Genomic DNA, 27,924 nt, shown 5'->3' with positions numbered 1-27,924 from the left:
GACGACGACTGGGCTTGCCAACCTGCAGCACGCTCTCTGTTTGATTCCTGCTCGCAGTCTGCACGGCTCTGCCTGTGCAGATCTGTTCAGTCACGTTGCATGGCCGGACTGGATGGGGCTGTTTGCTTCAGGACGGGTGTTTGTTCCCAGCTCTCCTGCGTGATCAAATGTTACCCATGCCGGGAGCCACCATGTCGTTATCAGGCCCCTTCCCTCCCTGGCAGGCAGGAGCTCCGGAGGATGAAGGGGCCATGCAGAGCCTTTGTAGGAAAGCAGGTCTTACTCAGCAGGAGGACAGCCTTTTACTGAAGGAGCAGAAGTAACCATGGCCGTACTTGTGGTGGCTTTGTGTGACCAGTCTGCATTGCAGTGGGCCACGGGCCAAGTCCCAGTCTGCTTCTCAGGTCTCAACAGTTGCTGTGAATAACGAGGGGAGCCCCTGCTTCAGTGGCTGCCTTTGCTGGAATAGAAGGGGCAGGCCTCTGAGATACCTTCACAATGCTCTGCTGCTAGAGTTGGCCTGGGACCAGGCCAGCACCTGATCTCAGGTGAAGTATTTACGATCCTGGAGCCCAGCCACAGGTTCATGGTTACCCAGAGGCATGAATGGGCACCAGTGCTGCACTGTTTGCCCTCCGCACCCCCGCAAGGAAGCACAGGAGGTGTGAAACGCCCGTGTTCACCTCCGTGGTGATTACCGATTACCGCCTCTGTGGCTTATTGAGGAAGGAGACAACAGATACAGCGTCGACACTACTGATCTCCCCGGTTTGCCCCAAATCTACGTGTCCTTCCAACTGATGCAACGCACACCCTTCCTGGGATTTGACTTTAATTACAAACGAACTTCTTGTTCACAGTAGTAGGTGCCAACCTTTCTTATGGGCTTTAGCTGCTCGTGCAGTTGCTGCTAGCAGCCCGGGGTGGCCCCTCCGCTCTCTCTGCAGGGCTGGCTGCTGTTAGCTTGCTTGTACCTGCAGACACTACCACCCTATGGAGACACTACCTTGTTTTTGAAGGAGGGATGGGGTGTAACAGTTGTACAGTGATTGTGATCTCTATCTCCCCTCTACAGAAAATGTATCTCTGCCCATCCAAGGCCACTCTGCAGAAAGCAGATGCTCACCTTGGCCATATGACAAGGATACAAACTGTTGCTGCACTCTCCCACTGCCGTGTGGCTTTAGGTAAGATGTTAAGCTGTGTATTTCTCACTAGAAATAAACATACTATTTTCCTAAAGGTGGTTTGTTATGTTTCTGTCAGACATAGAGCCTGGAGGGAACAGTGGACAAAGTGCTTGCTTTTCCTCTTCCCCTGTGTTTCCCCTCTTCTGTGCTTTGCCACTCTATCTTCTCTCCTCTTAGCAAGATATATGTTTGATCATAAGAGTTTATCATCGCCTCTTTTCATACTGCCTGGATTCGAATAAGAAAGTCACAGACTCTAAAACTCATTGCAAACTCCTTGAGTTGCCCCACTCTTTGTAAAAAAAAAAGTGGTGTTAGTGCTTTTCTGTTTAAAAAAAAAATTAAGAAAATCAAAGATTATATTGGGAAAAGACACATTGCTTTTAATGGTAGTTCAAACTGTCAGAACCAGCAAATTTCAGGCTTCTTATTTCAGTGCTTAAGTAGGAGATCAGAGAATCATAGAATGGTTTGGGTTGGAAGAGACCCCCCCGCTGTGGGCAGGGACATCTTTCACTGGATCATCCAACCTGACTTTGAACATTTCCAGTGATGGGGCATCCACAACTTCTCTGGGCAACCTGTTCCAGTGTTGGGGTGCCAGTCAGCATACATCCCACACCCAAAATATGTCTATTTCTAGCTTGTTTACTTTTGCTGTATTCTGGCCCTTTTGCTCATGGCCTATGTGAGGACCCAGTTGCTTCTCTGGGCTCTACAGGTCCCTCCTATGGGCTCTAGAGCTCTCTCCTATGGCACGTTTGCCTGAAATTCCTTCTTCCCTCCTGAGGATCTCAGGCAGCTCATGTCTGCTTTGCATCTGAGCTCTTGTGTCTCTGACACAGGTAAGGGTCTCCATGCCCCATTGGTTTCTTTTTGCTGAGCAGGAGCCTGTGATTTTTTTAAAATCTTATTCCCATGGTTGGAGAAGGTTCTGTTTTACCAGATCACCAAACCGTCAGCATGGAGATGCCAATTATCCATATGTCCCTAAGTAATTAGCTGGATAGGGTCCAGTGTGTGGCATTCAAGAGCAGTCAGTATCATTCCTTGGTTTTGTCGGATTGGTGTAACTTGTTGTTTGTTGAAAATGATTTTCTGCTCTTAACAACCATCTCTCTTCTCAACACTGTTCTTTTTCCTTAGTTTCCTTACCAGCAGGAAACACATTTATGATGGCAGATATGAATATGAATAATAGACCTTCAGTTTTCCAGATTTCAACTTAGATGTTGTCTACTTCTTACATTTCAACAAAAAGATAGCTAAAATATTGTGAGAAGGTCTGTCATTTTCTTGAGAAACTCTGTTAAAAAATAATTTTCGGTTCCTCCCTTTTCTCCATGCCAGTATTCTCTGGCAGGCAGGGGTTTTTTTCTGGTGGGGGGACACAGAGATATCTGTTTTCTTTTTAGCCTGCAAGGCCTATGGGCCAGGGACCGCACAGACTTTTAAACTAGCGAAGGGAGAAGCATCGAAGACGCTCCTCGGTCGTCGTCACGATTAACCTGAAGCTGTTAGCCAGAGCTGCAGTTCATGAGCCCAAAGCTTTGCTGTGCAGGAGGCTTTAGCTGCAGCGAGGAGTGCCGCTTCAGAGACAAGCTTCCAGACTCTAAACAGCAAGTCTGTTGCAATAACTCTGTTGATCAAATAAAATTTCTGTTCACGGTGCAGAGCCAAAAACAGTTTTTGATTGCAGCCTTGAGGGGTATTTCTTGGCTCGTGGTCGATGTTTTAAGCAATGTGCAGCTCTACAAGTCATTACCAATGTTTGAAATCTCTTCCTTCTTATTATTATCCTCGGAGATGTGGAATGAAGACTATTTACCTTCCCCTCATAGTTCATTATGATTATTAAGCCATAGGAATGAGGACATGTGCATGAGAGTTGGATATAGCAGGCCTGTTCTGGCCGTGTCAACATTATTTCCCGAAGAAGAAAGTATACTCAGAAATATGGCCAAGTTTTCCTTTTATCACTTTCTTCTCCTAACTGTATTTGTGTACAAAGATTTCAAGATTTCACAATGCCATGTTATATATGCACTGTTTGCTGAAGCAGTAATATGAGGTTTCTCATTGCCACATTACCAGGAGACTTGAACAAGTCCCTTCATTAATAATCTGTTGCCTTATACCTTCAGATTCCAGTGTCTGGTCTCACCTCTGTTTGCCATCTCAGCTGCCTTCTCCTCCTCACTGGATTTAGAGCTATTTTAGTTTTCCCACCTGCTCCCCCGGGCCCTACCAGCTCCTTTAAAACAGATCCTCAGGCCATCTCTGTGAAGTAAGGAGCGACCAAGGCCCCGGCATCGATGGGTGGTGTAAGCGCTTGCAGATGTGTCCACACTGGACCCCACAGCAGCTGTTTGCAGCTGGTATCCCCACCTGCTGCTGCGCAGTGCCATGAGAGGTGTTAATGAGGGTAGGAAGGGGATTATATTTGCATTAACACTGGGTTACGTGGCAGCAAAAGAGCAAAGGCTTCAGCCAGGCTTTGACCGACCTGGCTACACTGATCCTAGCCCCGGGGGCGGCTGGGGCTCTGCAGGCCACCTTCACTTGGTGCAGTGTAGGGACATCCTGAAGTCCTTCATGGCTTTCTAGCTACATGGTCGGGCCCCGTTTTCAGAACAGACTCGTTTACTTGAGACTTCCACATACTTACAGTGACATTCAGGCTCCTCCATGCCAAAATCTCTTTGGAAAATGCAAGTTACTGTTATAAATCGCCGGAGGCAGTGGAGGGGTTACTGTCACATCTGAGGTCTGCAAGTGTTAGTTCTTTTAGCCCCTTTTTCAGAGGATGGGGAGATCGCAGTGGTGAAGACGCTGCTGTTGATGGCAATGGGAACAGAGAGCTCAAGCTGCAATGGGTGCAGAGCCTGAACCACCCTCTCCTTCCCAGATCCTTTTAAATTTAGGCTTGGCAGGTCGCTGTGGAGGAACATGGCCACCTGATAGATTTGTTCCCTAGATGGAGTGGGCTGAAATTTCTTAGGCTATTTATCTGTCTCATTTCATAAGCACTACGTTCACCTTTAAATATAAATGAGATGTCTGTATAGCCCATGTGCACTTTCATGCCGTACAACTCTTCTCCTGAAAAGCAAGATTTTGCCTACTCTGAAGAATGTGGCTTTTTGCTGGACCCATCAATTTGCACCTTCTCCCTGTTGTACATATCCTGTATCCTCTGCTTCCAGGTCACTGTGACACTATATTGGAGTCTGCAGGAGCAGGGACTGTCTCATGACTTGTTCATGTAGCACCTACAAAAGTGAGATTTTAATCTAAACACACTTCCCTAGTACATAATATGCAATAAATTGGCATAATGAAAATGGATAAACTGGGAATGCAGCTCATTGTGGAAATAGTACCTAATATGGGAATAATTCCTAACTCCTCAGGGTTCCAGTGCTCCTTTCTGCTTTGCTCTGAGCATTCAAAAGCATGCTCACCGCAAGATGGTTTGTGTTAGGAATGATGACATTTGCTTAATTAAATTTCAAAAAATATCTAAGTGGCAGCCTTACTGGGCCAGAGTCAAGAACTTTTCTTTTCCATGGTTTCTGGTGCTTAGACAATGTTGTTGGTTGGTGGCTAGTTAGTTTTCAGTTCATACATTTAACATCACATTGCTGACAGCAAATACAATTTAACTCTTCACTCTGGAAGCCGTATCAATACAAATCTATTGTTATATCCTAGTTATGCTGCACTAGGAAAAGAGAGAGCAGCATTAGCTAATAATTCTATAGATATGTGGATGGCTCTTGTTAATAATATAAGCAGGTATTTTGTTAGAGGGATTCTACTAACTTTGCTAATGTCACTGCTACGGTCCCCAGGAGCCAATACTGATAACCAGGATAATGCTGCATTGGACCCTGAACAAGGAACAAAACACACATGCTCCAAAGGAGGTGACTGCAAGAAATAACGGATTGATACGGGCAGGATAGTGGCACCAGGAGCAGGTAGAGCCAAATGTAACATAGAGGGCTTACTTGGGCTTTTTCCTAGTAGCGTTGCATTCTGACCTATCCACTGCTTTAAAAAACAATACCCAAGATCTTCTCCGTAGGTAGGTCAGGACTGAGTTGTCTTTTAAGCAGCAGCAGATGTTCAGATACCAGTAGGACCATGTAAAGCTGTGTGTACATATAAAATGGTGTCAGCTCCCAGCACTGACTGGGTACTCCTCCGGCTCCAAAGCAGGCATACAACCCGGTACGTGTCGCATCCCCCCAGCACTCATGCCAGTCTCCCTGCCAGCTGAAAATGTGGTACGTGCAGGTGGGCTTTCTAATTGCAGCACATTCCAGAGAGGTGCAGTATTGGGTGCTAGTGCATACCTGAGGGAACCGCTGCTGCTCTGTGTCATCCTTCCCTGATGCCATCTTTGCCATCCCTTTTGTCTCCATCCAGACTGTTTTAATTAGGACCATCATAGCTGCCACAATACCACTGCTGCCAAGAGCTCCCCAGAATGGCTGGGTACCTGGGACAGCGAGCAGAGGCTGCGGGGCTGCTGTCTGCCAGGTGAGGAGAACAAATGGAGCTGCCAGGAGCAAGTCATCGTAGGCCGAATATAGTTTGGGGTGAGAAGGCTAGCACAGGCACCCGGGCGGCCGGCATGCTGTTGGGTGGAGAGAAGGCCTGAGGCAGCACTTCTGTGCCATGTCTTCACTTTGAGGTTTGGATCTGGCCTTGAGGGCATCTCAGAGCCCTGGGAGGCATTGAGGGTGATATTGGGGCTGCGTATGCTGTCGATTCAATATGGCATTCAGAAGGCAAAAGTAAAGCTTTTGGTCAAGGAAACAGCAATTAGTGGGGAAGTGCTTAAAACTGGGGAGAACAGACAGACCGAACAAGTAACCCTGCTGCATCCAACCGGACAAAACAAGTTGTGTATAGACAGTCTCTAAAACTGTTTACAAAGTCTAAAAGAAAGAGAAAATAGAAGATTTTTTTTTTCTTCTGCCTGAAAGCAGAGGACACAGACGCTAGTTCTTTGTCCCTTCCACCAATGTTGGGCAGTTTGCGGCTGGTGGTGACATGGTCTGTGCCTGTGGTGATTGGGGGTGTGGGGCTCCCCATACTCTACAAACACTTCCATTAGTCATCTAGCCATTTCTGCAGTCTCTGCCAGATGCATCAGGAGAAGCATCACCAAGCACAGGCTCCCACTCATTTGACTTCTTTCTCTCCTGCCCTTCCCTGTATCAGGAGCACCAAATCCTCCACTGCCCTGAAGCAATCAGTCATTAACAACAACCTTGCTACTGCCGGGCTGCTTCTCAAGCCATTGCAGTCAAGGATACTTCTGGGAAACACAGAAAACAAATTCGCTAGAAAAAGGGATGAATAACCATTTAAAAACCCTATGTTTTTATTTTTACCCACTACCTACACAGGGCAGCACCGCAGGGCCACAGCACTGCAGAGGGATAGCTTGTCAGAAGCTCTAGCCACTGCTGTCATGATGAGTTTACTCTGCAAATAGGTCCCCTTTCCCAAGAGAGGGGAACTTGGCAGGGGAACATCCAGAAGATGCAAGGGGCTAGCAACAGGAGTTTGCTAATCTCTGGATTTGCTAATGGAGTTGCTAATCTCTCGCTAGAGAGAGCAGTTGCTTCAGACAGCCAGAGGATGCTTCGTGGTCCCTCTGTTAGCAGAAATGGAGCCTGCTGGAGTGCCTGTGGAGTGGTGTGCACGGGTGGACGCAGTAATGAAGCCACTACAGCCAGGAACCGCAAGTGAACAGAAGCTGCTGCAAGGAGGCATGGTCAGTTGACAACAAGCAGAAATCCCTGCAGCAGTTGCCTCCTGCCCTGGGATATCTCTTCTTCTACCATTTACCTCTGAGTGAAGCAAGTCAACACTCATGGCTAGACCATGTGCGCTGGACCACAAGCCACGTTTCCAAGGCAAAGGGGGGGTTGGAGGAGAGCACAACATGCTGCTGCTGGCTGTGGGAGTGGGAGGCAACATGGAGGAGGGGCTCAGATTTCTTAACCCTTACTGTTAGTTTCTTGGAAGCCACCAGCTTATTAAACCAGCAGAGGAAACCTTGCTTGCCTTTTTTCCTCTCTATGCATGGATAATGACACCCATTTTAAATTGCCCTCCTTAGAAAGGTAGGGGAGTGTGCCAAGAAAAGAAAAACATGGTGGAAGAGCACGAGGCGAAGCGTGCAGCACTCAGCAGAGCTGCTTTGCCTTTCCTTGTTGCCCCCAGTTCACTAGAACCAGCCTCAGCTTTGGTTTCCCAGGTCGCAAAGGCAGCTTTGTTGAGCTCCCTGGTTTCCCAAGGCAGGTGTAGGGCCAGCAGAGTCTTCTTCGTACCTCTCACTTGTGTCCCAGCGTTCTCCTCAGCGTGGAGCTCAGAGACACTGTTTTGGGGATCCCACGACATACCTTGCAAGGAGCCGATAATTAGGATGGGGTGGGTGGTCATCCCCACCTCTGACAGCACATTCCGTCCTACAGGAGGAACAGAAGATGTTGGAGAATATTTGTGCCATGGGACAATGTAGTGATACAGCTGTCAGAGGTCCTTTGCTTGCCTCTGTGCTGCTTTTTGCCCAGCTTGTCCACTTCAGCTTTTGTTACAGTCTGGTCCTCGCAGTCAATTCTCCCCTTGAGGTTAAGAAATCCTCTTGCTCTAGGTAGAAGCATGGGACTTCAGCCTGTGCATGTGCACATCTCCTGTGTAACTGTGTCTTCCTGGAGCCCAAACGGACCTGGTGGAGTTCAAAATTGTGGCCACCGTGGCCCCACGCAAGATGTGGGATTGCCCTGAGAACTGGTACTGCCCCAAATGTGAGGCACTGTCCGGTCTTGCCTTCTGACCCTGGGTGACTGAAAGCTTGCCTCTGCCAAAGGGATAGTGGTTCACAGCTGAGAAAAATCCTGTGCTTGCTTTTAATATTCTGTGAAGCCAGATGTTTGAGACAATTTGTTTCCAGAGCTTTCTGTAGCAGACCATGGCTGAACGTGTGAGCAGAAGAAAGAAGGTTTCCAAACCAATTTTCTGAAATGTTTTCTAAACACTGTTTCAGGATTTTCAGACTGCAGGACCAGATCCTTAGCTAGCATAAGAGGGCACGGATCCATGGAGCTGAACGGTGCTCATCTCCTTCACTAGGAAAAGCACAGAAACACAGAAATGTTGGTTGGAAGGGTCCTCTGAAGGCCCAAGCTCATCCAGTTTCCCGCTTAACACAGGACTATCGCACCAGGTCAGGTCAGCCTTAGCGTTGTCTAGCCAAGTCTTGAAAGCCTCCAAGGATGGAGAGTTCTGCTGTCTGGGAGATGTTTTCCCTAATGCCATTCTCATCTCCCACGCTCCAGCCTGGGCTCGTTGCCCCTCATTTTTCCGTCTGCCGCTCGCAGGAGGCGTTGGGCTCTGTCAGTCGTGTAACTCCCATTGAGGAGGCGTGATTTGCAACAGGCTCCTGTTAGATCGCCTCTCCACCTCCCCATCTCTGGACTAAACCCACCCAGCTCCCTCCACCTCTGCTCGTAGCTTGTGCGCTCTGCCCCGACCACCTCGGTATCCCTCTTACTGGGCCCGCTCGCACCGAGGGGTCCAAAGCCACACGGCCTGTCACCGGCGGCCGCCGAGGAAGAACATCTCCCCTCGCTCTGCTGGTTGCGTGCCTCTCCCCGCAGCCCACCGGGCAGTTTGTCCCCTTGGCGATGCCAGCACACCCTAGGCTCAAACAGGGTGCGACCGGAATTTGTAGCAACGGGAATAGGAGCAGAGGTTTCATGCACTGCACTGGAGATAGTACAGTGAGCAAGCAGTTTCAAAATCCAATTTCATAGGCACAGAGATTACATTAATCTCTTTTAATAGCTAAACAATTCAGTTTTCAAGATAGGACAAAACATGGGATATTCTTGACAAAACTGGTGCTTCAAAGCTGCCTACATCAGATTTAAAATCCTAACTCCTAAGCTCCTAATGATAGAACTGATTGTATCTTTTCAGACAGTAGCACTAGAAAACTGTGTTTAATCTCCTCTTTTTATAACACAGGGTAGCTGCCTGGGCTTGCCTGTTGGGAAGCAAATGTAGATTGACTTTACCTTCAAATACCATATGAGGAAACTCACTCAGCCCTCACCAACTGATCTCGGGGGCCTGTGGAATGATAAAAGCTCAAGTTATCAAAGTATCTGTAAACTGCCTTCTGATTTCTAGCTGGAGCACCTCCCTGAATCTGGACCCTTTGATTTAAGGTGGCTGCTTTCTTTCACCATGTCTCAACAGGCAGAAAAGGGCATAGTTTTAATTCCTGTTGGCTCAGTCACATTAGCTCAACATGAATGAAAAGCCTTCTTCACCTCCAGAAACGCAGAACTGAGTGTGGATCTACATTAGAAACTTCTGCCCATGTAGTAAGTACCTTGTAATATACAGGGATGTTTCCATACTGCCAAAAATACCAGTGTAAAAGTGCTTTTCTTGTTGACACTGTTTTGCTTAGGGAACCAAAATTAGCTCTCCTGGGGAAGGCACTATTTATTGGGCTAGACTGCATGTTTTCAGAGAATTTGCAAATTTTTTGGTCTAGGCATATCCATTTCGGGCTGATTTTCAGTGTTGGTGTTGTGATTTCGGGCTCTGACAAATGAGCTCTAGCAAATGATGGTGAGGTGACTGAAGAGGTGACCCACCCAGCTGTTCATTACTGCTCCGCTGGCAAAGATTACTGTCCCTGCAGCGGAGTTGGCAGAAGACAACATATGTCCAGGGCAGAGCTGCTCCAAATGGCCTTTTAGTTGAAATCTCCAAGGAGGTGGGATTAGAATAGACAGAAGACTGTGAACTGGAGATACTGAGATGTTGTCATAATGGTTTATGCCCATCAAGACCAGCACTGCTGCCATGCCTCATGTCTTTATGGCTTCTGCCCCATGTTTCTGTCCCCTCTTTGCACTAGAACGGGCAGTTGTCTGATCCTAATAGGAGATGATTCAGGGACTTCAACCAGCCAAATGATCTCCTAATTCACTTAGAAGGAGTGTAGGGGACTAAAACACCACCAATTTCTATCAGCTTAATCATGATATCTCTCTCTTGGGCGATGGTACAAGTGTCCTTCTGGTGTCTCAGCTCCACTCTAGCCTTTGGTGGTACAGTGGTATCAAGCAACCTCAGGTCTTCATCTGCTCATCTGTTTTCCAACCAAATGGTAATCTGAGGCCAGAGGCTCCCCCGATGCTCCTGTATGGCCAGCTAGCAAGGCCTCTGCTGCCGGGGGAGTTATCCCTTTCCCGTCAGCTGTAACCCCCGTCGTGCTGTAGGAGTAACCTGCTGTAGTAGGTGGCACTGCGTCAGAAATGGAGCCGCCGTTAGCGGTTGTCTCCTTCCTCTCCCGACTTGGAGGGTGGCTAGCCAGAGGCTGCCCTTGCACCCTGATGCCGCAGCAAGCAGGAGCCGCTGCAGGAGGAAGTCAGGACTGACTCTGATCTGAGCAATATTGCCAGGCTAAAATGCATGAGAGTTTTCCTCTCCCTGGCCCGTTACTAACATGGAAAAAATCAGTGGGAAAAAGACTGGTCCTTAAATATACAATGAGCCTTTCCCCACCCGTTACCACCTAACCGATAAGCTACTCCAGGCTATCTTGTTTATGTTTATGAGTGCTTAATACCTCTTAGCATTTGCGTTTGCCTTGAAGCTACAGGCAGCTATGTGCTGTAGTGTGCTAAATATTTGTGCCACAAACAGATGTTTGAAGATCTGCTTTGAAGCAAATCTTTACCCTCTAGATTCTCTCCCAAGACTTCTCAGGAACAGTACACATCACTATATTCAGAGCAAAGTCTTGAAGGGCAGGGGGAGAGGAGATACATAGGAATAGTCAGTAGTGCAGCAGGAACGCATACGTCTCTGTTGCATAAAACCTTCACAGCAGCAGTTTGGGTATCAGAGTTTTCATAAACAATTCATTTGCAGGGCCTCATTCTTATAAAGCAATCTCTGCCCCATGCAGGTCTTTTAGGCTCGCTTTGACTCACTAGCCAGATTCTTGTCACCCTCAAGAGCTATTGCCTGCAACCTAAATAATCTCCCTAACATCAAAAATCTCAGAATGAGCAGAGATGGTAAAACCTGAGTGGTATGCATGGATGGCTCTTGCTTAGATGCATTGCTTCTCTCTGCTGCTCACAGGGATGCAAAGGCTTCACAGGGCAGACGCAAGTGGCATTAAATAATTTGACTCTCAGAGTCAAAAACTCAATTTAGAGTCAAAAACTGCCAGATACCCCATGATACTGCATGCCACATGCAAAGTAATGGGGAAGGTTAAACAGCCTCTGCCTCAGGCAGCTCCCAATTTATGTCAAGATGCAACAGAAAACCTGAGAGGGGAAAGGTAAGATGGTAGTGGTGAAACCAGCCAGGATTGTGCGGTGATTGCTGTGTGGGAGGTTGCAGCCAGGACTCTCAAATGACTTAAACCACTGTGGTATGGCTTTGGTTTTGTTTCTTCTTTTCTCACGTTTTGGGGGAGAAGGGGGTGGGTGTGTCGGGAAGTTCAGGTGCTAGCTTGGGACTTAGATGATCTACGTCCAGGTTTCTGCCTTGCCACTGACTCCCTGGGGTAAGCTGCTCCCATCCCCTCTGCCTTTTGCCCCTCATTCTCCAAGGAAGAACTGCACTTCCACACGCCCGAGGCACATGAGTTTAATACTTCAAAGCCTGTGAGGCACTCAGGTATGGTATGAGAGACAACCATATCAGGCCCTGAAGAGATTCACTCTGTATTACCTTTAGACTGTATGCCTTGGACAGCAAAGGGAATCCTTCAGAGCTCTCAGTGTAGCTGACTTCCAAACGCAAAGCAATGTTTGACCTGAGCTACACAGGGAACTGATGTTCTGCTGTAAATCTCTCTCATTCACTCTGCAGAACGCTTTCCCTTCACTCTGCTTTTTTTCACCTCTTTTGCAGTTCTTGCTTAAAACATGAAAATTATTCGTATCTATTTTTATATCATTCATTTTCTTTTCCTAGTAACCACTCTTTTGTCTTGCCTAATTCCACTTCATCTGAAACTGTTCTTCTTCCCTTCCTCCTCCTCCTCATCCATGAGCTTAGGCGGGAGCCCATCGCTGGGATATACCTGCTAGGACTGTGAGGGCAGGTAAATCCCAGGATTTACAGACCCTTTGCAGCGAGGAGCGGCTGGCTGGGGCTGGTCGCAGGGTATATGCAAGAGGGGACTGCTTCCCGGCTCCTGCATCCCGCTCGGTGCCCGGGTGAGGCTGAGGTGAGTGGTTATTCCTTCCTTCTGCGCCTGCTCGCCATGTGCAGGAGAGGCCGGTGGCTGCTGAGCAAGGAGCTGGGGAGCAGCTTGGCTCCTTGCCGGGCTGAGCCTCTGAGAAGTGCTGCGGTGCAAAACAGGAGCTTGCTGGAGGGACAGCTGGGGACAGAAAGAGGGGAAAAAAAAAAAAAAGAGTATGGGATTGCTGTGGATTCAAGCCTTTAAAGGTACTGTCTCTGTCCTCTCCTTACCTTTTTTCTTTTCCATACTCACAAGAAAGGAGGTCTCACAGCTAAGGTATTAGCATGGGACTCAGGAGGCTTACTTGGTTTACAGATTTAGTTTTCTTTGGTTTAGATCCCTGAAACGGTGTCCGCAGGGTGGGAGTCAGCAAAGTGCAAAGGCAGGAGTGGGAGCAGGGGACCAGAGCCGGAGAGGAGCCCGTCCACGTCTACAGCAAGAAGCTGTTAGACTGGCTGAGGTGTGACATGAAACGGCATCTTCCAGGCGGTGGGGCCAGCCGTTTTGTCATCCTGTGCTCCTGTGCCCTCTTGTTAAGAGAGAACAAGATTTTCTTCCCTTGTAGGGGTGAAGTTTGGGACGATGAAAGACTCTAGTAAGGACCGTAGCCATGATCACAAAAGTGCCTGACTAGGAGCCTTGCAGCCTTGCAGCCACTTGCTCTACCCCTCTTTACTCAACACCCTCCAAAGTGGCCTGAGTGGGAGAAAAGATGCCGTTTTGGGGGACAGCGGACTGCTGTGCTTTCCCATAAGGACTATGCTGCTTACGTTAGTGCTGTAGGTAACAAATCTTGTCAGAGGTGGTGGACCCTGCAAGTCATTTACAGCAGATTTCCTTGAGGTAGCGATGAAATCTGTGATGTTTTTGTTTGACATCTGCAACCCCAGCGGAAAGAAAACAGTGTGACTCTTACCTTGTGTTTGCAGCTGAACCCTCATCAAGGCCAGAAAAGAAGATGCGCCTCTTTTTTTTTTTTAATCTTGTGCAGGTACAAACAGTGTTTTTCTGGTGCAAATTGAGAGGTGCAGGGCTCTGTGGGAGCGATCTGCTTCTAGGAATTTATTTCACATGGCTGTGAGTGCTCAGCAAGAAAGAATGGGAAAAAAGAAACAGGCCCAAGCCTCCAGATAACTCTGACAGAGTGAAAGAGCCTAGCGATGAGTCCTCACGACTCCTGCTTCCCCAAGAGAATGGAACCCTTTCCAAGGGAGCGGATATAGCTACTGCCACTGTTAAGCGTTCTGTGTTTTGTTTCTTAAAGAAAAGCCAAATTACACTAGGAAGTATCATCTGCCCAATTTTAAGTTGAAACAAATAAATAGTCTTGGGTTTTGCCTTTAATTCCCTGTCCAGTGCCAGTTTTCCTGGGCCCAACATGGGTCTTTTTTGAAATGCTCTGAGAATTTTGGGGCTGGGAAGGCAGGTCCCTGGCCCCGTCGATGCCATCCACAGCGGCTGATGAAATGCAGAAGAGCTCCAGCAGCCAACGAGCCTGCATCCCGGCAGGTTGGCTCTCCTCTTTTGCCCTCGCCGGCCGCTCTCAGCGCAGGGTTCCTTGCTCAGTCTCTCCTTTCAAGGAGGGACTATGTCCATTTCCCTTTTAGAAAAGGCAATTTTTCACATTGTCCTTGTTCGAAAGAAAATACTGTGTTTCACTGGCAGCAGTGCAAACAGAGGGCTAAGTGCTCTCTGGCATGTGCTGCGCTGATGGGATGAGGCTGGGCCATGAGTCCAGCAAGTTTTGCTCATTTCTATACCGCGTAGCGGTAAGCGGGCATGTACGGTATTTTTCCTTTACCCTAGAGCTTCCTCCCAGGACCCTGCCAGTAATTTGATCCTGCTTTGATAAACCATCTCACAGACACGACATGGAACTGTAGTCCTAATGACCTGTGTTAATTAAAAATCGAATGACGCTTTCTCAGGAGAAAGTTCTTTAGTTCCAGTGTTTTCCTACGATAATTATACCAAGCCAGCCTATTACCCTCCCCTGTAGTTCCATTTATTGTTCACTATGTCTGAACTCCTGCATGCCGTTGCACTGCATTACTTTGTCATGTTCCACCCCATCATTTCAAAATAGGTTGCCTATTTGCTTAAAAGTACAGCAACAGCTTTAAAGCCTTGAGGAGAGAGATGCCGTATCTTTACTGTGACGATGTACCGTCTGCCGGTTCGATTTCACTGCCTTGTAGCACCAAATTGAGAAACACTTTGACTCTTTGTCTCCCCTGGCTTCTAAAATAGCAAGAGATAAACAGGAAAAAAGGGAAGACACCTTCTGTTTGATATTGTTCGACTCTCAAGTCAGTTCAGGCTCTGATATTAATAACTTCCTGTTTTGTTGTAAGGCTTCTGACAAGTGAAGAGCCTCCATGTGCGTTGGCATTTCAACCGGAACTTGGGCAACTACATGGCTAGCGTGTTCCTGGGCTCTGGGCTACAAATTCCAGTTTTCTGCTTACCTTCAGGCCGAAATTCTAGAATTGGAAGTCAAATCACTAAAAATCAGGTGCCTAAAACCACAGTTAGCTGCCAAAAGAAAAATGACCTGACTGTCGCAACGGTTGAACGCCTGCAGACCCTAGAAGTATCATGGGACTTGAGAGGGCAGAATCTGTACAAATCAGACTAATTTTACGGAGGAACTCGAATAAGGATCCTAGTTTGAAATTCTGGACTTCTGTTCATTGCTGAGGATGAGCTCAGTAGCTAGAAACAGAAAAGAGGATCTGGAAGAATGTGGAGAAAGGTGCATTTGTGTAATATCACTTGTGCAAGATGCTTGTGAAATGTGGTCCATGTTGCATTGCATCATTTTTCACATGTGCTTAAATTAGTAAGACTCTTTCTTTTCCAGCTATCCAAATAACTTTCCCTGTGAACTGAACTATTTCCTGTGGATCATACACTGTTTTGCTAGCTGCTGGAGAGGTGGAGTCCCCCGGATGCCTAATGCCTGAGCACTGCCCGTGGCTGCTGCTCGGCGTAACCAGGAACCATCTCCCCGTCACGGTGTGCGACAGCACAGCTTGGACTTGGCAGTTGTAAGAGATTTAAAAATCAAACCAGCTAATCAAGATTTAAAACGGCGCTGGATTGAAAAGACTAGCAAGTGGTCCAGCCGTGAGTTAATTCATTAGTTGCAGTAAATATCGCTAGAAGAGCTTGTCAAAAGGAAATGTGAAGCAGCTGAAAAGAAACGTCCCTAAAGTGAATGTCAAAGGCTTTTGCAGCTGTCATCCGGTGGACTGGGAGACTCCGGGCTTTGGAGAGAAGACGAGGGTGAAAGAAATAAAAATTTGAGTACAGAGGATAAAGTACCAGTTCCCACTGGGTGATTATAAAGGAAACAATCTTACCGCTACAGGGACCTAATTAGAGACTGAATCTCAAAACTGCCTAATATCTCCTCCAGGACACCGAGAAACCCAAATTAGCTAAAGCAGTCCGTTCAGACCAGCAGCATTAGGAGGCTCTGCTGCCTCAGGGGCACCCTGAAATGCCAGGCTTATATAGCTGTGGTCATTTCCAGTGTTCTTGACTCCTGTAGTCTGTTCAGCACTCACTTTGGACCAGGGGAGCAACTTCATTTTCTTGCCTGGCCAGCACAGCAGCATCCTGGTCCTACAGAAGGCAACAACAGGCTCCCACTGCTGTGTACCCAAGCCTCCTGGAGGAAAGGCACCAGGACCCGTTTTCCCTGGCAAATATAAGAATTAATTGTCAACATTAACAAGAGAGAATTTCACATTTCTATGACTGATCTGATGAATCACTGCTTTTGTTGGTCTCCGAAACATGCAGATCAGGTGTGGGTCCTCAGGCCTTCCTGGAGATGCCAGTGCTGTCAGTCAGTGGTTGCATGCATTGGTTTGCTTAAGCCTTGGTGCAGGGCTCAGCTCTCCCACTTCACTGCAGCTATCGTCTGTCTGAGACACCGTCACCCTTCTTTCCCTCCTTTTGGAAATGTGGAAACACTGGCCATAGTTTGAGCCTAACCTTTGGCAGCAACGCCTGTCCCTGCTCTAGCTGCTCACTCCGACCTCTGAGCTGCAATGCATCACCTCTTCATCGGTGTGCAGAGCAGGGAACTCCCCAGGTTAGGTTGTTTTCTTTGTTTGGTGGTTTTTCTAAGCAGCAACAAGTTTTTGCTGGATTTTAGTTAAGACTGGTCAGTTCTAGGCCCCGGTCCTCAGCTCTCCCCTCCCGGTGCCAGGAAGGGCTGCGTCGGCAGGAGCCGTGCTCTGCTGTGAGTGAGCAGCAGGGTCAGCAGGAAGGAATTATTTTAGCTGGTGTTGCCATTAAAGGCACTTTTTATGTAACCCTGTCCCTGCAGCGTGATTCTGTGCGGGTGAGGCTTCAGGGGAGCGCAGGGATTTCTTCCAGCGTCGCTACTGCTAGCACCCATGTTTTTCTGTAGCAGGATTTTCCAGGCATAAGGAAGGCTGTGCCTACTGAGACCGCTCGGGGAGCTCAGCGCTCCTGGGAAGAGCAGGGATGGCTGCTCGGCATGGGTAGATGCATCGTGTATTGGGGGGCAGTGGTTTACGGGTCTCCTCTGGAGCAGGGAGGAGGTAAGTGACCTGCCCAGAGAGAGCTCAGTGCTGCTAACATCTGACAAGGACATTTTCATAAGCAAGATAAATAAACAGATGCCTTTTTTGCTCTAGGGAGATAATTTCTTCTGTGCTACTAGCCTGAGACCATTTGCTTGGCTTAGCCTGTATTCCTACCATATGCAACAAGGCTTAACCACTTCATTTGAGGCTGTTATTCATTTGGGGCCAATATGAAACTTTTCTGGCATTTCTTTTCCATTTTTCTGGCCCTTACATGTTGCTAATGTATCCACTTCTGTATATGTGTTTTCTTCTCTAACATTTCAGTTGTCCTCTCTTGTAATATTTTAAATCCTTAATTGCCTAATGCTGCAGATGGAGAGTATTAGTTACCTTCCATCACCACTCTGGCCACGATGACTTCCTTTGCTTGACAAGTTGATTACTTTGTCAAGGTGAATGTTAAATCTGTCTGGAGTATCTCTGTGCGTCTTGTGCCAGATTGCAATTGCAAGCTGGTTTCTTATCGGACATGCTGTTTCTCCAGACACAGAATACAAGGACTAAAACTGGGATTTTGAGGGGCTTTTTTTCCCCACTTCCCTACTGAGATTGATGTTGCTCCGGTTTATACCAATAGGATTTAGATGGCTATATCTCTAAATGTGAGAAACTAATGCATGGCAAGCAAACCCAACTGATGAAATTCCATTGATAAAGAAAATTCCCATCCTGGCAACCACCCAGCAAAGTCCGCAAGTAGCAATTAGGAGTTAATAATAACTGCACCAAGCCTGCCAAAGCTGCTGGAGATGTGACTAACAGACACCTCCGTGGAGCCAAAGAATTGTTGCAGTGCCTGCTCCCTGCTGCACTGCCTCAGTACGTCCAAAAGGGCAGCGTCCTGGGTGGGCGGTGGGGCTGACAGGGTCCCCAAAGTGCCCGTTACAGACAGTAGCGACGAGAAAGGAGCCTTTGCAAAAGCATTGCAAAAATGGCTTAACGCTACGTAGGCTCATTAAGGTGGGAAAGAAACTTCCTCTCCATTGCACGGCAGGATATCGCTGGGGTTGGTGTCTCAGATCTTGCCATCAACATGTGAGTTCATCGCTCCCCTTCACAGATCCAGTGCACAGAGTGGGATCCAGTTATGTCTCTGCTTGCCAAAGTGGCTATACACAGCACCAAACCTTGCCTCCTTATGCCACGCACATGCCACCCAGGCCTCCAGAGACCTTCAAATGGTCGTATTCTGCATGACCCCTAAAAGAGGGTAGACAGCAGTTGCAGCATAGAAGTTGTAGCATTAACAGTGCTTTCAGATTGTCCAGTGGATATAATTGAGGCAAAACGGCAAAACCCAAGTAAAATAAATACATTTCTGAGGGAGAACAGGTCTCATTGTTTGTGAGCTGCAAGCCAGGTCAAGAGGGCTGGATCTTCCGCAGAGAAGTTGCTGACATTGGCCCCAAAATGTCATTGTTAAGGTAAGAAAAACATAAAAATTTCTTTTAATTTTCCTTAGTTGATACGTTATAAGGAAGTGGCATCCACACCACTACAGGTATTAAGAATTTGGCAAACAACACTAAGCAACACAAAGAACAAAAAACAGTGGGTGCTTTCTGAGAAGACAGGGAAACTGCGTCCTGTGCTACTGAATGCTTCATGAGAATAAGTCCTAATAGCTACAGTAGCCAAATGTCACCTGGGACCAGAGTGTGAACAACTCTTTTGTGATATTACTTAGCGAATGTCTCAACTTCTTGAGCTCATTGCAGAAGAGAAAAGAAAAGGTTGGCCAGCATTATTATCTGGTGGTAGAAGAACATTCATTTCTCTAACCACGTGCAGTCGTATCTGACTGTCGTGGATATCTGAGCAGGCAGGTCGAAGGAAATCAGTGTGTAGACTTGGTTTTCAAAGGCACCTATTTCCAGTAAGTGTGAACTTCATTTTCTTTTAGGAATTCATTTTTCCTGGCATATTGTAACAGAAATAATAAAATAAGCAAAAGCATGGTACACTTGTAAGATGAACCTCGTCACCATACCGTCTACAGCCAAACCAGCTCTGGGTGCAGTGTGAGCGCTGAGGGCAGATGCTGGGCCGCTCTTCTCCCTGGCAGATGTGGTCCTGGGGTTGCTCTCCTCACGGGATCCCGTAGTGAGACCTTGGTGAAGAGCAAAGACAGGGCTTTTCTTGTGTCATACCACACATGACAAGGCAAGGATGTGTTGGGGTGCCTAGGTATTGACCTACCTCAGATCAGCTTCATGCAAGAATGGAAGAAGAGCAACATGCATCCACCTCCTTTTATTTTTCCCCTGGTGTTTGTGGGAAGGAGGAAAAGCACCTTTTACTGTCTGAGTTTATGACATTCCTGCTCTCCCTGGGTGGAAAGGAAAGGGACCTCTTCTCTCTCTGCCTGTGAGGGAAGCACTGACTATTGGTGTGAGTGATGGGCGAGAAGCTCTCTCAGGGCAGACCTTGTTCTCCCCAGGGACCTGCACCCCAGACACTCCCTGCCCTGGGCTAGCGTGCTGGGACCCCCTGGCCTGTCCCCTCCCGGGCTCCCCCCTCTCCTGTAGCTCCGAGCCCTGCCACTTTCTGTCCTTGGAAAGGCAGAGGTGGGGGAGCAGGCTCCAAGGGGGTCCAGAGGAGCAGAGGGTCTCCATCGGGGGTATCTCTTTGCAGGAGATGAAGAAGGTGTCTCTGCCGCGGGGGCCGCAGGCACGAGCAGTCACGCGTTTCCCTCTGCAGCCGGCAGCACTCTGCTTTTTCCCGTCATTTATTACCTGACGACCGTTTTCACGTGTTTCCCTCCAGGCCGGAAGCCAGGAGGGCTGGCGGGGCACGGCCAAGGACGGCGGCAGCGTCCTCCCGCCGAGGACGGTGGCCCCTGGCCCCGGGCGCACAGCATCCATCCCCACCGCTCACCCGACCCTCCCCTCGAGACCTACTTTTGCTGGGAAAGGCAAGGTAACCTCACCACTGAAAATAGCTGGGACGGCAGCCAACGGAGATTAATGGCATCATTAATGTTCCCAGTTTATTTATAGGCTTAAAAATGCCTCGGACCTGCAAACTTAGCAGAGTTGCTCTGTGTAGCGCAGGGACTCCCAGGCCTCCTGCTTCTGCCTTTCTCCTTCCTGCTATTTCCTCCTGATCACTGGGACTGTAAAACCTCTGGAGCAGGGACTGTCTCTCATTGTAAACCTACTTTGCAAACCTTCCTAACTAGGGGGACACACACGGATATTTTTTTTGCCATGAATGCTGTATTTGTCTGGTCTCCTTCCTCCACCCAACTCTTTCTGTGCTCACTGTGTCCCGTGGCCCCTTTTCGGGAAAATTCTCTTTTTGACGAATTCCTGAGGCACGGGCTGAGCAGTCGTCACAGGAATTAGTGATTTTCCATGTTGGGTTTTAAACTGTGAGCTCTGTGGGAGGAGGACTGGGAATCTCATAGCTGTGGAGAGCACCTAGGACATGTGGGGCCCTAGTGAGACATGCAGATGTAATTAATGACCGTGGAGGTCTTCCTGTGGGAGCCAGCAGAGCCAGCCCAGCTCCCAGGTCCTCCAGGAACCTCACGGGCCTGGCAAGAAAAGAAAAAAACCATCCTGAGTGTGCTGGCCCCAGAAGAGGAGTTTTCGGCACGTGAGCAGTGGCCGCACCACCTGGCCTGTTGCCCAGCGCTCGGTGAGAGGTAAGCGAGGAAGGAAGCTTGTTGTCAGCAGGCACAAATCCAAGGGATCGGCTGTGTGACTGGGAGATGGCTCCACGGGTGGGAGAAAAAAAGTAAAAATGCCAGTAGGGACCCCTCCCACCCAGAGACATGGATAACCAGTGTGGCACCTCATGGAGGCGAGGTTGCTTCAGAGGGCAAACAGCCTTCACTTTACTGTTGGTTTTTTGTTGTGTCAGAGATAAACTCCTGTGTCAGTCTCGCCTTGGCCCTCTGTCTTCTAGGGGCTGAAATAAAGAACCGGCAGAGAACCGCTCAAATCGCTGTTGTCTTTTTTTCTCTGGGCAACGAGACTACTTCAGGGCAGAGTAAAGGAGGCCAAGATGCTAGAAGGAGGATTTCTCTGCCATGGCCACCACAGGTGAAACCACAACCCTGGGATCCCCTCAACGCCCCCAGTGTCTGGTGGGTTCAAGGCATCTCCGTGCCTTGCTTTCCCCTTCCCCTCTTTTCCACTTGGCTCCAGGTCCCCTCCATCCCCTCTTGGCCAGGACCCATCTCTCTGCTGCAATGGGGAGGACAGTGCCTGCTCAGCACCTCACTTTCCATGTCTGTTAAATGGGACCATGACACTTAACTGGCTTTATATAGTCTTTTGAAGGACAAAAGCGTAAGTGCAATTATTTAGTCATCCAAAGATCATAACTGGGAGAGTATTATTTCCATGTCTGATATACGTGAGAACCTGTATAATTTAAAAGGCTTCAAGGAAAAGGCAGGTCATATGCAGCATCTGAGATAAAGGGGGGAAAAGGCAATGGTTTAACTGTACTCTACTTATCCTAGGAAAGAGACACCTCTTATACAGTTGTTTCTCATCCAAATTCCTGAACATCTAACAAGAAAAGTCAGCACAACTTTCTCTCTAGACTTATGTCAGACTAGAGGAGTGAGTCTTGTGACAAAAGAGGCCATCTATATCTCAAACTGATTACCTGCTTTGAAAAGTGAATATAAAAGGTGGAAGATTTTTTTTAACAAGATGGCTAAGCCGCATTTCAGCTGCGGGACGGCTATCTCCTGGACCTCAGTGCTGCACAGCTTCTGTGGAAATACTCAACCCTGATACAGAAAGCAAGAGCAGGGATTTTTTTTTTTCCTGTTTCACTAGGCTACACCCAGTTGTAACCATATTTAACCTTCCTTTTTCTAGCTGCCAGCACTGGGTGGCACTAAGTAACTCCTTCTGACATTTTACAAAATTGACTCGAAAAACTTGAATCACGCTGACTTGGCTCCACTCTGTCCTGACAGCAAATGGTTTTGTCAGAGAAACTTTTGATCGTATGGTTGTTGCAGTAGAAACATCTGACTCGCGTGGCACATTTTGTACTTCCTTGGTTTGTTAGGTTGTTAAAGCGCTCCTGAAACTTTGGCCTCACAGGTTTGGTAAAGGTTCAATGTGCTGTTGGGCTTGAAAGCCAAATTTCCTGTGCTGAGGTGAGAACTGATGGAATACTTGGAAATAACTGTGCTATATGCTGGAGATTTAAACAAATCTCACAGAATCACAGCATGGTTGATGTTGGAAGGGACCTCTGGAGATGGCCTAGGCCAAGCCCTCTGCTCAAGCAGGGTCAGCGAAAGCGGGTTGACCAGGACCATGTCTGGTCAGGTTTTGAGTATCTCCAAGGGTGGAGATTTTACAGCCTCTCTGGGCAACCTCTTCTGTTGTTCAAGCAAGCTCACAGTAAAAAAGTGTTTCAGTTTGTGCTCACTGCCTCTTGTCATGTCACTGGGCACCACTGAGAAAAGCCTGGCTCCATCTTCTTTACTCTCTCCCAACCTCAGGTATTTAAACACGCGGATAAGATCCTCCCTGAGCCTTCTTTTCTCAAGGATCAACAACCCCAGCTTTCTGAGCCTTTCCTCATATGTCAGTTGCCCCAGTCACGTAATCATCTTCGAGGGACTCACTCCAGTATGTCCATGTCTCTCTTGTACTGGGGAGCCCAGAACTAGACACGGCACTCTAGATGCATCTCACCAGTGCTGAGCAGATGGGAAGGATCACCTCCCTTGACTTGCTAGTGACACTCTTCCTAATGCAGCTGAGGAGGCTGTTGGCCTGCTTTACCACAAGGGCATATTGCTGGCTCATGGTCAGCTTGTCCACCAGGAGCCCCAGGTCCTCTCTGCAAAGCTGCTTCTCAGCCCAGTCAGCTCCCAGTGTGTACTGGTGTATGGGGTTATTCCTTCCAAAGGGCAGAACTTTTCCCTTCATTGAACTTGATAAGATCGCTGTCATCCCATTTCTCCAGCCAGTTGAGGTCCCCCTGAATGGCGGCACAGGCAACTGGTGCATCAACCGCTCCTTCCCTCCTCCTCTGCAAACTTGCTGAGGGTGCAGTCTGTCCCGTTATCCAGGTCATTAAAGAAGATGTTAAACAGTATTGGACCCATTATTGACCCCGGTGTACTCCACTAGTGCCTGGCCTCCAGCTGGACTTCGTGCCACTGATCACCATCCTTTGAGCCTGGCAGTTCAGCCAGTTTTCCATCCACCTTACTGTCCACATATCTAGCCCATACTTCATCATTATGCAAATGTCATGGGAGGCAGTGTCAAAAGCCTTGCTAAAGTTGAGATAAACAACATCCACTGCTACTCCCTCATCCACCAAGCCAGTCGTCTCGTCATAGAAGGCTATTGAGTTGGTTAAGCACGAATTGCCCTTCATAAAAACATAACGACTTCTCACAATCACCTTCTTGTCCTCACTACCTAAGCCTTCTCCATGTCCTGTATGACCAGGTCCCCTCTTCCCCGTTCAGCAGAAGGTGCACATTTTCTAGCCACAGAAGCCCTTCATGCTGCTCTTCGTGTCCCTCACCAGATTCAACTCCAGGTGGGCTTTCGCTTTCCTAACCCCATCCCTGCACACTCCAACAGTGTCTTTATATTATTCCTAGGGTTACTTGACTCTGCTTCCACCCTTGTGTGCTTTTTTGTGTTTGAGTTTTGTCAGGGCCTCCTTGGTCATCCATGCAGGCCTCCTGCTGCCTTTGTTTGATCTCCTGCATCTGGGCATAGACCATTCTTGAGCTTGCAGGAGGTGATCCTTGAAAATCAACTGGCTCCCCTGGACTGTTCTTCTTTCCAGGACTGTATCCCATGGGATTCTTCAAAGCAGCAATCAGAAGAGGTTAAAGTCTGCTCTCCTGAAATCCAGGGTTGTGGTCCTGCTCTTTGCCATGCTCCCTCCTCTCGGGATCCTGAACTCCATAATCTCATGGTCACTGCAGCCAAGGCCACCCCAGCCTTCACATCCCTGACCATTTCTTCCTTGGTTGTGATTCTGAGGTCCAGCAGATCATCTCCCCTTGTTGTCTCTTCAATCGCCTGCATCAGAAAGTTATCATCAGTGTACTCCAGAGACCTCCTGAATTGCTTGTGCCTTGTTGTGTTGCCCTTCCAGCAGATATTGGGGTGGTTGAAGTCTCCCACGTCTTCATTGGCCTGCAAACATGAGGCTTCTTCCAGTTGCCTCAAGAAGGCCTCAACTACTTCTTCCTCCTGATCAGGTAGTCTACAGCATACATCCACAACAATGTCACCCGTGTTTGTCTGCCCACTTATCCTGACCCATAAGCTCTCAGCTGGCTCCTCATCTATCCAAGGCAGAGCTCCATGCATTCCCACAGTTCCCTCAAATCAAGGGAATTCCCCCCTTTGCCTTCCCAGCCTATCCTTCCTGCAGAGCCTGTACCCATCCCTGGCAGCATCCATAGCAGTGAGCTATTCCACCACGACTCATGATCCCAGTGAGATTGTAGCCCTACGATGGCACACAGACCTCTAATTTCTCCTGTTTGTTCCCCATGCCGTGTGCATTGGTGTACATGCACTTCAGAGAGCACCCCAGTCGTGCTGATTTCCCAGAAGAGGTATGAGAGCTTCCACCATAAAGTTCTCCCATAGGCACTTCCTCATCTATGTGGATACTCTTGAAGTTCATCCCCTTCAGCCCTGTTTTGTTGGTTATGGTGTCTCTCCTGTCCACATCACACTGAACCCTTTCCTTGCCAACCTGGCCCAGCACTTCCTCACTTGTTGGTGGGTTGCCAACTCCCTCCCCCATTGTTCCTATGTTGAAGTTATTCCCCAGCAGGCTGGCCAGCCTGCTGGCCCACTTTTGTCCCATTTGGTGAGGTGGATCCCATCCCGTCCCAGCAGTCTTCAATCCTCAAAGAGGGTCCCACAGTCATAAAAACCAAATCCTTGTTGTCAACAGCAGCTGCACAACCAGTAGTTGCACCGCAGGATCCATCCACTCCTCCTGAAGCCCTTCCCCGTCAACAGCAGGACTGAGGAGAAAAACAGCTGGGACCCCATGCCCTTGGGCTCGCCCCCAGAGACATGTAGCCATGGTTGATGCGCTGCAGGTCTCCCCTGGCCGCTTCATTGGTGGCCTCATGGAAAAGCAGAACCAGAGTCCCAGCAGGCAGCAAACCTCCTTAGATGCCAGGCTGGGTCAGCAGATGGGGGCCTCTGTCCCCTGCAGCAGTGTCTCCCACTGCTGCCACTCGTCACCTCCTCCCGGTGCTGCTGGGGGGCTGGGGCAGCCGAGCATCTCCTTGGCCCTGGCGAGAGGTCCCTGGTGTCCCTCAGCCCCAGCCTTGTGGAGCTGCACTCTCCTTTGGGAGCTAAACCTGGGCTGAGGCTGCTGGCACCACAGGAGCTGGCCAGGTCCCATTGGAGGCTGCAGCATCCTCAACCACAGCAGCACCCAGGTGGTCCCCAAAGGGCTCTGGGAGTCCCCCGCCAGCCCCAGAGGCTTCTTGAAGATCTCAAAGCAGAGCCTGGACACTGCCATGTCTGCTGGCCGCCACTGCCAGCTGCACACTGTGAATTCCTGTTAAAATAAATCGGCTTTAAAAGGAGCACAACGTGAACGCGTGGCTTTCACCCCCTGCAGGCAGTGCTTACCCTACAAGTGCCAAGGCTGCCATTTTAACGGCCTGTAATGGCTCCGCTGGGCTTTGTGGGACCCTGCTGACCGATGCCGGTGCGTACGGTGATGGAGGGGGCAAAAAATCAGGGCCAAGTAGTGTGTCCTCAGAGGACGTGTGGCCACTCTCAGCTAAGCCACCCGTGGAGACCCACTGCTGTGTCCTGATAAGAAATATTAGCATTGCTGTGTTTGTACCTGTCCCTAAGAAGGTGTTTAAAATATAACGGACAGTAGATGGTATAACCTGATGGGATCATACAGATTTGTGTCCTCAAAGCAAGGACGTAGAAACACCAATGACAGTAGCTAAAAAGCCTCAGTATGGAAATTAAGTTTGGTAACCAAATCTTTACATGGCCATTCTGACGGCAGCGGGAGAGGTGCGGCTGAGGAAGAAGCTGCCCACAGGAAGAGATGGAGACTACGGAAGATCCTCGGTGTCTCCAACCAGAAGAGCTGGCAGGGGGTGAGACCAGCGGGTGGCTGCATTAGAGCCGGAGCAGAGCTGATCCGGCACTGAGCATTACCTACAACGGCCCTGCTCTCTCCTGTGGCAGTGGGAAGGGGGGTCCAGGCAGCACCAAAGATTTCTGAAGAACAGTTTATTCACTGAAAAGCACAATTTCTGGTTGACCAAAACTATCTGCCAATTGCTGCGGCATCCATTCATCAGATTTAACCCCTAAAATTAGAAACATCAAGACGGCTTGCTTTGATATTTCTGAAGAGAAGCGTTTTGACTATTTTTGATGCCAATCTCACAAGAGAGCACAGACAAGTCACATCGGGAAGAGAGGTTTGAACACCCTCTCTGCTTCAGCCAGAGCGAGGATTTAACGGGCGTGTGCTACATCTTAAGACTGTGGCCAAACCACAGGCTGTGGGACAGCCTGCAACAGGGCTCTCCTAATCCTCCTGCTCAGGGTATAACGTTGTATAAATTATTTGCACTGCTTATTGGACCAGATAGAGCAGGAATATCTACAAGGCTAAATTGCCTGCCCCAGAGAGCTCACCTGGGAGCCAGGAGGTAGGGGTTGAGAGCGGTTGTGTCCACCCTGCTCAGGGCCAGCCCACGTAAACTAGGTTGGCCTTGGCACTTGACTCCAGCTCAGCTTGGCCCTGTGTGTTGTGCTTATGGACCTAAGAGAGAACTAGTATTTTTGTAAGTTGTTTTCTTCTTTTATCCCAGCTCAAAATGCCCGGGATAATGAAGATGACATAGCTCACCAGGGTTGGGTTTCCATAGTGTAAAACAGTCAGGGTGTGTTGCACACCCTGGGCTGAGGCATGAGCGCATTCATGGGAACTGGAGGATGGAAAGGCTGGTGGGACCATGCTGGAGGAGCATCACGAAGGAAGGGAGTAGCTATGCCCAGAGCAGTGCTGCTTGGTGGTTGGAGGAAAGCATGGGCATGTGCTAACTGACATGATGGGGACAATCAAGGATGAGGACCCACGAGTCAGCTGGGGAGTTGTTTCTGACAGCGTAGGCACATCTGACGGCCATGTCTACATCGCCAGCAAAGAGGGGGATGGACACCAGCTCTGGACTTCTGTTCGTTCTCTGCTGGACTCTCCGCTAACTCTGAAGCTCAGGTTTGGATCACTCCAAGTAGTTCTTTCCAAGACAAATTTTCTCCTCAGGGAGCAAGCTCATGGGCATGGTGCCCACGAGCCCAGCAGTGCTGCCCTGCCCTCGCCTGATTTACTGAGCAGCGTAGGCATGGCCAGGCTAAGCCAGTCTCTTGCCTTGCTGTGCTCCAGCCCCAAGGTGCCTCCAGCACTGCCTGGCTTGCTGGGTGAGATACTGCTTCTAGGAAACCTTTTTTTAAACCTTTTTTCTGTATGAGAAACAGAAGGGTTCTTGAACTTGCATCTTATGTGCTTTGAGCCTATGTCATAGGCAGCGGAGTATAGTGGATGATAGCTTTTCTTCATAAGCCTTGCAGCTGAAAGCAAGGTCTCCTTGGGAATCCACCCTTCCATTCCTGTGAGGGTTTTGGGGTTGACCTATAACGTGTATGTTTAGCTTTTGGTTTGACTGCTGAGCAGAAAAAGCAACTATTGGCAGATCTGCCTTGTCAAATAGACAAGGACCCAGAAGAGGCAGAAGCTCTTTGGTGAGAGGGCCTGGCTTTGCAGGGATCTT

At 48.7% G+C, this 27,924-nt stretch overlaps 1 protein-coding gene and 1 long non-coding RNA gene across 4 annotated transcripts in view; both read left to right on the top strand.

Annotated features, from left to right (window-relative positions):
• LOC142404259 (uncharacterized) overlaps positions 1-21,026 on the top strand; it is a 61,985-nt gene extending 40,959 nt beyond the window's left edge. For all 3 annotated transcript variants that reach the window (XR_012773793.1, XR_012773794.1, XR_012773792.1), the window contains exons 3-4: positions 1,076-1,187; positions 19,896-21,026. This is a non-coding gene — a long non-coding RNA (uncharacterized LOC142404259). The remainder of the gene's footprint in view (positions 1-1,075; positions 1,188-19,895) is intronic.
• Positions 1-27,924, top strand: part of USPL1 (ubiquitin specific peptidase like 1) — a 422,463-nt gene that overhangs the window by 295,770 nt on the left and 98,769 nt on the right. The window lies entirely within an intron of this gene.

This window comes from Mycteria americana, chromosome 1, assembly GCF_035582795.1.
Source record: "Mycteria americana isolate JAX WOST 10 ecotype Jacksonville Zoo and Gardens chromosome 1, USCA_MyAme_1.0, whole genome shotgun sequence".
NCBI classification, from domain to species: Eukaryota; Metazoa; Chordata; class Aves; order Ciconiiformes; family Ciconiidae; genus Mycteria; species Mycteria americana.
The sequence above is the reverse complement of the archived record's forward strand: the minus strand, read 5'-3'. Positions and strand labels throughout refer to the sequence as shown.